Source organism: Solanum stenotomum, chromosome 9, assembly GCF_019186545.1.
Source record: "Solanum stenotomum isolate F172 chromosome 9, ASM1918654v1, whole genome shotgun sequence".
Lineage (NCBI taxonomy): Eukaryota > Viridiplantae > Streptophyta > Magnoliopsida > Solanales > Solanaceae > Solanum > Solanum stenotomum.
Window position 1 is genome coordinate 10,622,436 of NC_064290.1, and position 10,730 is coordinate 10,633,165.

The window sequence follows — 10,730 nt, forward strand, 5'->3', positions numbered from 1 at the left end:
ATATATTATATAAACTTCCTTATAGTAGAAAATAAATATATATTATATAGTAGAAAAAATGATTTATTATATCATATTATTATATTATATATTATATAGGGAGTTTATGATGGGACACATAGGCTCTGATACCATTATTTTTCTTGCTGTTTTCAACAGGTTTCTTGTTGTACTAAAACAGAATTGCGGATAATTATATGACTAGTATGCAGATATACTTGTTCCATTTCTGAAATTGTTTTATCCATATGTAATAAAAAAAATTTATGCTTACAAGCTCTTTTTCTTATGCTATGCACAGATTTTTGTAAAAATTTCATTTTTATGCTAATAACATAGATATAAAATATGAATTCAAAATATTTTTTATGTTGATAGCATGGATATAATCATAAAGTTGTACTAACATGAGACAATTTATATTTTTATTCCCTATAGGTACTAAGTATTTTCTTTTATGTTGAGTAAGCATATAACATGATATAGTATTCTTGTAAAATTAATAATATGCAATAAAAGGTTGCGTGTATACCTTCATTCTCTTTTGATGATAAACAGTCCTATCACTACCGCAGTAGTTCTCCCTTTAGGCCATGAACAATGTTTCTCCCTAACGACCTCAGTCTTGACTACTTTGTTACTGTTCCTCCCTAAGGCTGAAGATTGCAACCTTCACTTAAGACTATTAATGGAGTTTTAAGAAAAGAGGTATAAAAATCAACTTTTTATTTCATACCATAATTTTTACAATCATACCATACATATTATATTTATACTCACAATATATAGAAAATACTTTTCCCTGGTGGGAGAAGTTACTACTCACACATACTCTTCGAAGTACATAATATTTCTCTATCAAGTATTTTTCTCTCAGAAAATGTAGTCCGCCTCTTTAAGTATGAAGTTCCTCTCCTTTTATAGATGGAAGGAGGGACTTATTACAAAATATAAGTTTTTAGGGACTTTTCCTAAACTTCTACATATTTTCTTTTTGGTCCTTCACTGATTAAAGATTCCTTGTTGATAAGATGAGGACTTGTCCGTCTTCTTTTGTTGATGGCCAACAAAATGTGACTCTTCTTTTTGACTTTGAGAAAAAGGAAAGATTCATTTCTTTGTTGCTATCTCCATGACGTGAGTGCTTACATCTTTATTTCTGTCTTCTTCCATATGCTACATTATGCATGGTCATGATCTAGCATTTTACATGCTAGTTTCCACGTTTCTTCTGTTGCTCCTAACCTGTGAAGCTCTATGTCAAGAATTCTTTCTTTTAATTCTTTTGATTTTGATTTTCCTTTGGTTATTAAGACCCAATCTTGATCTTGATCAATGACTCGGCAGTCTTCATTATAGAATCGTTTAAGAATAAAATATAACGCTTTTATTCCTAAGGCTCTTCTGGTTTGAATCCATTCTTTGTTAAGATGGGAAAGCTTTTTGTCTACCTCTGTGGCTTTGACATTGAAGTCCTTTATTTTTTCAATTGACACATAGTTGAGAGTTGGATAATAACCCTGCAAATCTTGGCATTCCATAGCAATGCTGTAAAATCTGTAATAAACTCCATCTCCTTGAGCATAATTTTTAACTGAATTAAACAGTTTTGCTGGTAATTGAGACAAATCTTTTAGATCTTGTTTTGCGTATACATGATCTAAATAACCGAACTCGAATAATTGAGTTGTGAAGCTAGGTATTCCATTTGGAAATATTGATATTCTTGGAAACAAGCTTGTTGTTCCTAAAACACCAAATGTTTCTCCACTTTCTTCAGGGAGATTGTATACATATCTTGTGAATGCAAGATACTACTCTTCGTTAGGATGTTGTTTACCAACCTGAAAAGAAGAAAATACTTTTGTTCCTGATGGAACTTGGTTAGTTCTGCTTTCTGGTTTCCCAGATATAATTCTTTCAGCTTTTGTTGAGGATGAGCGTGTTCCTTCTTTCGAAGTAGAAGCTTCAATTAATGCTCGGCTTTTTCCTTCATCTTTCGATATAGGAATAGGCATATCCGTGCTTACCTTTGAGATGTTTTTGGCACTAGGTGCTAGTGGGACATCTCCTGCCACTTTGTTGGGATTAATATTCCCTTTCAGATATGAATTCTGTTTAGAATATGTATCCAAATGTTCACATAAGAGTAAAAATTCTCTCATGTTTTCAGCCTGTGTAGTACTGAGCTGATTGATTTCAGATTGTAACATCCGAGATTGCTCAGATAACTTTGATAATTCGTTTATGATTTTGAATAGCTTCTGGCTTTTATCGTCTATAGATTCATCCACTGTTTTCATTTCTTCATATATCCTATTTACTAGGATTTTTGTCTGGTTGTCCATATTGGACATTTCTAGAAATAAAATCTGCAAGAAAATTGTCACTTCCTTTAATATATTCAATTGTAAATGTATAAAAGGATAATAACACTTGCCATCGATGCAATCTTCTGTATTGAGGTTCAGAAGGAAGCTTGTTAAAAATTAGTCCTGACACATGCGTATTATCAGTTCTAATAACAAATTGTTTTGGTAAAAGGAAAGTCAAAAATTTTCTAATTCCTCTAACAATGGCTAATAATTCCTTTTCATTTGTGGAATATCTTGTTTTTGCGTCATTAAAAGTACCACTTGTGTACCTGCAAATTTCATTTAAATCGGTTTGCAATAATGCTCCCCAATGATAGTCAGATGCATCAGTTTGTAAAACTAGATTATCATTGTCTTCTGGTAATAAAAGTTTTGACAATTTAGCGCATTCTTCTTTTAAACTTTTGATGCACTGTGTGTGTTCTTTTGTCCATCCAAGTCTATTGGATTTTCTTAGTAATTTTTATAGTATATTTCGTTTTTTAGCTAAATTCGGAATAAATTCTCCTGTGTAATTTAAACAACCTAGAAATTTTTGAATTTCTTGTTTTGTTGTTAATTTATCAGGAAATTCTATGATCTTTCTTAAGATATGTGATTGGAGTTCAATTTCATTTTTTGAAATAATCATTCTTAAGAACTCTATTTCATTTTTATTGATGTCAGCTTTTTTCCGACTTAACACAATTCCATTTTATAAACAAATTTCTGAAAATTCTTTCAGATGTCTTAAATGTTCTTCATATGTTTTAGAACATATTAAAATGTCATCTATGTACACAATTAAAAATTCTTTTTCTGAAAATATTTTATCCATTTTTCTTTGGAATATTTGTGGCGCATTTTTTTAATCCAAATGGCATGACCAGCCACTCATAATGTTCGTTGGGACTACTAAAAGCAGTTAATTGAATTGAGTTTTCTGCTAGTTTTATTTGCCAAAATTCACTTTTACAGTCAAATTTTGAGAAATAGGTTTTTCCTTTTGCAAGGTTGATCAGATTATTTTTATTTGGGATAAAATATCCATCAAATAAACAGTTTTTATTTAGCTCTTTATAGTTTATTACCATATGAACTTTTCCTCTTTTTATTTCAACATGGTTTCTTTATAGTTAAGTAATTCTTTAATTTGAATTTTAAATTCAATTTTATCATCTTCGTTGTAGAGCATGAGTCTAACTCTAATAATTATGCTAAGGTCTTTTAAGGTTAAAGTTGCCCTTTCATGATTTTGTTCCCATTTTTCTAATGGATTTTCTCCATAAGATTTTTGTAAATTTTCTTTAATTTTTTCTAGATTAAGACACTTACATGTAATATTTCTTAGATTTTCTAAGTATTTCTTTTTAAAATTTCCATTGTCTTTTTCAAGATTATATGAATTTTGTTTTCTTGGGACTTTTATGAAATGTCCACAAAGAGTTTTAAGGCTTATCATGTATAATATTTGATGATAATCCTGAAACTGTTGTAGAAAATCATTTCCTAATAATAAATCTATTTCCAGTTTATCATAAGCAAACAATTTATTTATAGAAACAATCTTTGATCCTAAGATTGTCTCTACCTTTTCTTTAGACTTTGAAAGTTTTTCTTTATCTCCTGTGATTTCAATCATTGATATGTTATTTTTGTTTATGTCCCAATCTTTTATTAAAAAAGATTTTGCTAAACTTGCTTCAGATCCATTGTCTATTTGACAACAGATTGTTATTTTTGTATCATAGAAGGTTATTTCTATGAATACTGAAACCTTAAAATTAGTTTCTTTTGACATTTATATTTTTGGTGTGAAACATGTTTCACCCTTATATAACATTTCTATGTCAGTTTTCCCTATACTATAATCTTCTAATTTATTTAGGAAAAGATTTCCTAAAATTAATTCCTGATCACTTTCATGATTTGTAATATAACATGGCACTGTTATTCTTATTGTGTCTAGTTGTATAGGTAAATCTACCATATTTTTACAACTAAAGTTATTTCCTTCGAAGATTTTATAAGTATATTGCTTTCCTTCGTATATTGATATTCCTTCTAGTAGAATACCTTTTACATGGTTAGCAATTGCTCCTGTTTGTATCAAGATTTCTTGATGTTTCCATTAAATGGTTCTTCCTTTAATCTTAGTGATATCTGAAGTTTCTAAAACTTTTACTGGATATCTGTTAGATATACTTTTTCTAATGGAATTCCTTCCATATTCTAATGAAAGTCTAGGGTTACTAGTACTTCCTATTTCTTGTGTTTTTCCAAACTGAATCTCATATTCCTCTGGAATTTGTGCTTGCTGAATTTCTACTTCAACAATTCTTGCTATTCCTGCACATTCTTGATCTTTTTCGATCATTTCTTTATTTTTATATACCTTGCCATAGTTTGAGTTTGTAACTGTGTACAAAGCTTGGTAATAGATACTCATTATATGATTACCTGGTTTGAATAGATCTTTTCTTTGATCTGAAAATGTAAACTCAATGCATCATTGAAATCAACATCTTTGAGTGATATACAATATCTTGGATAATATGTAAAGAGGAGTTTTGTATAGGCTAGGTTTCCCTCTACTATACCAAGATTTCCTTCTCTTGCATTAACAAATCTTTCATCCGATAGATTTATTACTATTTGACAATTGATTCCTTCTTTAAAAGTAGATTTGACTAATATTTGGATTCCTCCTAAATGAACATAATTCATTTTTTTCCTTTTCTTTTCAGGAATTTTTCTAAGAATTTGATCTATCATAGACTTAGTTAACAAGTTTAGTTTATGTTTTTCAGTTGTTTGGGTAATTTCTATTACTTTTTCTATTTCCTGATATTCATGATAGGAAATTTTATCTCTTACAAACATTCATTGCATTCTACTTAATAGATTATCTTCTGTTTTAAGATTTAATTTTAATCCTTGGATTTTTCTGAATATCTCTCCATCAAAGGTTGCTTTTAAAGCATATCCTCTGTGATCTTCTTCAGTTTCTAAGATTTGAACTGAATCTTCTTTTTCTTGAATTTCTTTACTCATTTAGTTAGAATCTTCTGAACTGGTTGAGTATTCTTCATAGATTTCCACAAAGAAATCTTCACTTTCTATAGATTTTATAGATTCTAAATCCGAATCTATTTTTACTCTATCAATTTTTGAGATTTTGACTCTTCTTTTGTTACACTCGTAACTTTTATGGCCTTCTTCACCACAATTATAACATTTGCATTTTTCTGCAGGTTTTGATTTTGTAAATTCCTTTTTCTTTTTATAATATTTTTTCCTAGGAATATAGTTTTGTTTAGAAAAATTCTTTCTTTTTATTAAACCTTTTTTAAGCTTTCTTTTCTTATAGGTTTTATCATTACATCCCCACTGGGTGGCTGCATTTGTATCCAGATAATATATTTGTGTATTAATTCTTTTAGCTTTTCTTTGTATATTATGTGACATACATAATTGTCCTAATATGTTTTTTAGGAAATTTATTCTTTGGCCAAGAGTATCTCCTTTTTTATCTTCTTTTTCATATTCTTCTCTGAAGTATTTTGCCCAAAAGCCTGGTAATTTTTTATAGTATTTTTCAAGATATGATATAATTTCTTTACCACTATCAAAGATTTTGTAGTAATATTCTTCGAATTCACAAGTGTATTCTTGAATATAACTCATTTTACAAATTTGTAACTTTTCTAATTGCTCTTTAGCAATTGTTCTTATTTTTTCTCTGTTATCTGTAGGACTTCCTTGCCCTCCAAAGAATTCATTTGCAATGTATTGTTTTAGGTTTGTAATACCTTCTTGTAGTGACCTTTTTAGCCATTCTAAGGTATCATCTTTTATTATTTTTTCTGAATCTTCTGTTAATCCTGAAAATCAGTCATTTACCTTACCAATAAAGGTATTTATCATGATGATGTATTTTTATTCATCAGTATAATTTCCTTTTCCTAATAGGAAATATAGAAGCATATTTTGGGACCATAAATCTAGACTTGTTTCTGGATCTCTTTTACAATCTAGATCTAGAAATTGAGTTCCAATATCTCCTGTTGGGAGTCTATTTGGCATAAACCTGGATTTATCATCATTATGATATTGCTTTATAAAATCTTTGTTCTTTTTTTGCTTTTTTTGCAAAAATTTTATCGTTTTTTTCTGGCTCTTGTCATTCTTCTTTAATGGATTTGGATTCATCACCATCTTCAAATTTTCCTTGCGGTCCTCTTGTTTCCCCTCTATTCATAAATACTTTTAGTTCACGTTCTGAAAGATTAAGATCTTCCATAACATATACTAGTTCATCTAGTTCATTCATCCTTCTATAATGCTTTCTCTAATTCTAAGGATTTGAGATCTGTTGTTTCTAGATTTTCTTCTTCAATTTTTTATTTTTCTAGGAATTTTTGGATTATTATTTCACCATACTTCCTTTTTGATAGGTGTTTTTACTTGCAAATTTCTTCGCTAGTAATTCTTTTATGTGTTTTTTACTAACTCTTTTGTCAAATTTTTCTGTTGTTTCAATAATATTTGTAATTCTTCCTGGAAGATTTTCTTTTATTAAGGTAATCTTTATTTCTATCATCCTTAGCCTTAAGGTTATTTGTTTATGACTTTCTATTAAGTCTTTTAATAATTCTGAGATTTCTTTTAAGCTCATTTTTATTTATTCTGAAAAGTAATAGTCAGAAGTATTCATATCATCAAAATTATAATGTAATTCATATCTTTCTTCATCAAATTTATTTCTCAAAGTGATTATAGTTACTATTTTTCTTTTTTTTAGATCTTCATCTAATTTTTTAATTACCTGTAGTATTGCTACTAAGGTCTCTTTCTCTATATACCATATAGGTTTTACTAGATTGAAATCTAGTTTCATTTTTATATTAGTTACTTGGCTCTGATACCATTATTTTTCTTGTTGTTTTCAACAGGTTTCTTGTTGTACTAAAATAGGGTTGCGGATAATATATATATATATATATATATGTTTAGGACACCTTATGGTCTTTCTCATATAATCTTTATAATTTATTTTTTTATTCTGAAAATCCATAAGAAAACCTATTCCTTTCATTTCATACTTGGAATAGAAATATCGCAAAAGAATCAACTGATAAATTTATGTTAACCTATTAAATTTTAGTCATAAAGGATGTGACAGATAAATAAGATCATTTCATCTTTAATCTTTAATATAACAGGTAAGTCTTTGATTTGAGTTTTGATAATTAAAAAATTAATATAAAAAAAGGTTTTCTTTTATATAGATTCTATATGACATAAATTTTAATTAATTAAATAAAAAATTAAAGATAATAGATACCAAAGGATTATATACCAAAAAAGATCTGTAAACTTTTTGGATCAAGATCAAAGGATCATATTTCTTATCCTCTTTTTCATCAGTAAATCTACAATTTTTGTTGTTATTAGCATGCTAGTTTTACTTTTCATATATTTTTGTTGTAATATTTCATTTCCTTGGTATAATTATAATAAATGAACTATTAACCTAAATATCGAGATTTATGCCAGTACCTTTATTTTACTTATCTACAATAATTTTTTGATTTTTTTTCGTTCATTAAATTTACGATTTTTACATTCATAAAAAAAGATATATATTTCTCAATTGCGCTACATATTCATTAGTTTATAATAAAAGTAACCTGAAAATAAAAGTACCTGACAAGTGAGAATAATTTAAGTAATTGAACACTTTCATGAGTTTCATCATCAATCAATAAGTTGAGAAGTAAAGTTACCTAAAGAGAGTAAGCAAAAACACTAGTAATCCTCCTAAGATTCGGAGTCGAGTAGTAGTAAAAGAAGGAAAAAATTACTTTACATTTGGTGTCATAATATAGTCAACCAAAATTTTTTTATATTATAATTTAGCTCTTTATAACAACCTTTTACCTATAGGCTATAATAACAATAACCATTTTAATAACAAAATCCTCTTTATAAATTACCCCTTTATAATAACTATAATAATAATCATCTTTATTGAAATAGAATCTCTAAGATTATCAATATTATAGGTCTAGAGACTTTGACCAAATATTTTGTTACTTTAATATTCTATTTATGAAAAAAATATTATATGAATATATATTTTTATTGTTAAAAGATTTCTCTTCTTTATATAAAACAGTGCGCTAGTAAACTTAAAATTTGCCATCTTTTTACTTATAATAATTTATAAAGATATCTCATATAAATTAATTAGTATAGTTATTTGTAGTTGTTCTTGGGGACAAAGTACAAATAATTAAATGAACTACTAATCTGTACTTTTATAAATTGAATACTTGAGCATATTCAACATTTATCATTTTTAATTAGTTTGCTTGGACAGTCTTGAACCTTAGCTTTTAGCCCTAAACAATCTTTCATATCCCTTAAGTTATTAGTATTAATCATGAAGTTTCTTAAAGAAAGATTTGGGGTCTTTTTTATGTTTAAACCTTATTACTACTAATCAGAAAGTTTTGGATTATTCTGATATTCATATTATTAAAAAAAATTATCCCAAGTTGAGGATTTTGAGATTATCACAAATCTCTTTCTTAACTAACATAAAATAATCTTAAAAGATACGTAGCCTTTTTAGTTGTGTAATACAAGTGATGTGATATTTTTTGTTCCTTTGCTAGATTTTTAAGTGAATTAACTTAAATAGTTATTCACTCAACTAACAAAATTAGAAACAATCATTAGATATATAATATATGTATACCGACTAAAAAATATTAAACAGTAACACCTTGTTTGGATGCTGGTTGTTACATGTTGTATTGTATTATAAAATACAGTGTTTGTTTTGATCGTTATTTAAATTTAATTATACGATATTGTTAAAATTCATTGTTAGGTAACGATGAAAAGATCCATTTTGTATATGACGACTGATTTGGTGTGATCACGTTGTTATCTTGGTATTTTCTTCTCATTTTGTCTTTATTTATTATTTAATAATTCTATTTTATCCTTTACCATACCTTTTTATAGTAACTCCACCCTGTATCCTATTTTTCTGGTAGGTTTCTCATTCAAATTATGGACGTGTGACATTATATAACGACGGAGAACTGTACAGTATATCCAAACATTGTATTTGTTAAAACAAAATAGTACGATACAATACAACACAATATAATAAAAAACGATACATTATGAAATAACACATACCGAATTAGATCCTAATGTTTTTAATGTCCCTAAGAAGGAAGTTACAATGCAATTGCCAACTTGACCATGACCTTTGGGTCTTGAGCTACGTGACAATTGAGTACTATTTGATTCTACTAACACGCTCACAACACACACCACATTTTTTCCAATTAGACTTTTCTATAGTTGACATGGTCACCATACTATTCTTTTTTAAGTCTAAGTTTGAGAATTTAATTAAGAGGTGTACACTGTGTTTCTGTCTACTAAGAAACATAAAGTAAATGAAATTTTTATTATTTACCTAGTCCAAATTTCAACACGGTTGATTGATAACATGAATAATCTTAAATGTCGTTTGATTTATAGGATAAGAAATTTTAGTTAGGGATATATTATAGAATTAGTTTAGGAAAAGTTATTTCAAGGAGCCATTGGATTTACATATTATATTTTGTAGTGCTATTTTGAAAAAATTACATAATAAGATATTATATGCGCGCAAATGTGTGTATTCTGCAACGTTTTGAAATCATCTTAGGGTGTGTTTGGTATGAAGGAAAATATTTTTCAATTTTCTCATGTTTGGTTGGGTTAAATGTTTTCCAAATCAACTCATTTTCCTCAAATTTAAGGAAAATGACTTCCCTTCAAAATTTAAGGAAAACATTTTCCAAAACTCTCATCCAACTTCAAATTACAAATTATTTTTTTGTTGAAAAAATAAATTTATTTCCCTATCCTCAAACCAGCCCCCCAACCCCCGCAAAAATAATAATTTAAAGCCTGTTTTTTAAAAATATTTTTAACTTCAATTTGTTTATCCATCCTCACCCCTACCCCCCAAAAAATAGTAAAAGTTATTTTTAAAAGATATTTCTAATTTCAATTTTTTTTATTTTTTTACCCCCAACCCCATACCCTCGCCTAGCCCCCACCCCCTTCAAAAAAAATATTTAAGTTTGTTTTTAAAAAATATTTTCTACTTCAATTTTTTATTTTTTTCCCCTACCCTCGACCCTCCCCCACCCACCCACCCCCCTACCAGCACCCCACCCCCCAAAAAAAAATTGAGTTTGATTTAAAAAAGTATTTTCAACTTCAAAATTTCATTTTTCACCCCTACCCTCGACCCCCCCCCCCCCCCCCCCCCCCCTTCCCCCCCCCCCCCCCCCA